Source organism: Sinocyclocheilus anshuiensis, unplaced genomic scaffold (assembly GCF_001515605.1).
Source record: "Sinocyclocheilus anshuiensis isolate Anshui unplaced genomic scaffold, SAMN03320099.WGS_v1.1 scaffold303, whole genome shotgun sequence".
Classification (NCBI taxonomy): domain Eukaryota; kingdom Metazoa; phylum Chordata; class Actinopteri; order Cypriniformes; family Cyprinidae; genus Sinocyclocheilus; species Sinocyclocheilus anshuiensis.
The window spans coordinates 67,143-68,483 of record NW_015549583.1 but is presented as its reverse complement, the minus strand read 5'-3'; positions in this window follow the sequence as shown (position 1 = coordinate 68,483).

Here is a 1,341-nt window from a genome sequence, read left to right as displayed (position 1 = left end):
TTTGACCTAAATATGATTTTCAGTTACAATAATTAATCCTAAAATTCGACATTAGTAACTTACTTTTAACAGCATCAGACGCGCGCGTGCTCACAAGATCTCCCGGTTCTTACTTGTGAATTCAGTTCACTGGAGACTCGCACTAAACGGATCATTTGAATCAGTGAGTTGTCGACTCGAGAACAGCTGCAGTCGGTTCATTCTAATTCGTGAATGAATCGTTTGGTGCGATTTGCGAACCGATTTTAAAAGGTTCATTTAAAAGAATCAGTTCGTTCTTGAATCAGACACCGCTTCTGCGTGTCGGAGCACGTGATATATTATAAGGAGTAACGATATGTTTTATGAAATGTAGTGAAGTAAAAAGTACGATTTTATGCTTTGGAATTTAGTGAAGTAAAAGTAAAAGTTACTCAAAATAAAACTACTCCAAAAATTTACTTAAGTACAGTAACGAAGTAAAACTACTCCGTTACAGTCCACCACTGCCTTTCAGGGAACAGTGCTTAAAACAACATTTTTTTTTTTTCCAACTTAGTGTGGATAATATTTTTATAACCTAAAGGACCATTTGTCCAGTGCACACGTTTCATGGATTTGAAAGGTTCTTCATGGAACCTTCTTCAATGCCAATAACAACCCTTTATTTTCAAGAGTGTATAGCTGCATTTCATTTGGCTCCATTCACTGACACATTTCCATCACTGACCGCTAAGCATCTGGATAACATATTCGCTGACCACCATATATGTGCAATGAAGACAAGCACACTTTTGTCACTTTGAAGAGTCGATTCAGATGGAAAACATAATTATTACATTCTGCAAGCTTCTGCAATGCAGAGCTCCTGACAGACGCAAACCGTCATTAATGCTATTGACAGGATCGCAGGATCAGAAGTCCTGTGTGTTACTCGAGCCTCTATTACACATGCTATCTGCAGTCACAGACCTCCCATGATTCCCCTCTCACTGCTGTGTCATGTGATCTGGCCTGCAGTATTCCCTGGCCTCGGCCCGGGTCAGTAATTTGGTATTTAAGTGAAATGGCGCCCATTAACCCGGACCGAGTCGGACCTCTCCTCTAAGCATTGATCAGATAACCAGCGGGGATATTTTATTACAGCCCACTGACGTAAAGTGTGTAAACCTGCACTCAGCTTGCGTGAAGGGGATTAGAGCAGACGTACGAGAGAGAGAGAGAAAGAGAGAGGGCGAGAGAGGGTGAGAGAGAGAGAGAGAGAGAGAGAGAGAGAGAAAGAGAGGAGGTCACATCACAGTGGAGTCAGCTGTCTTAACCGTGGCTTGTGTACTGCAAACACATACCAGCTTCATCACTGTG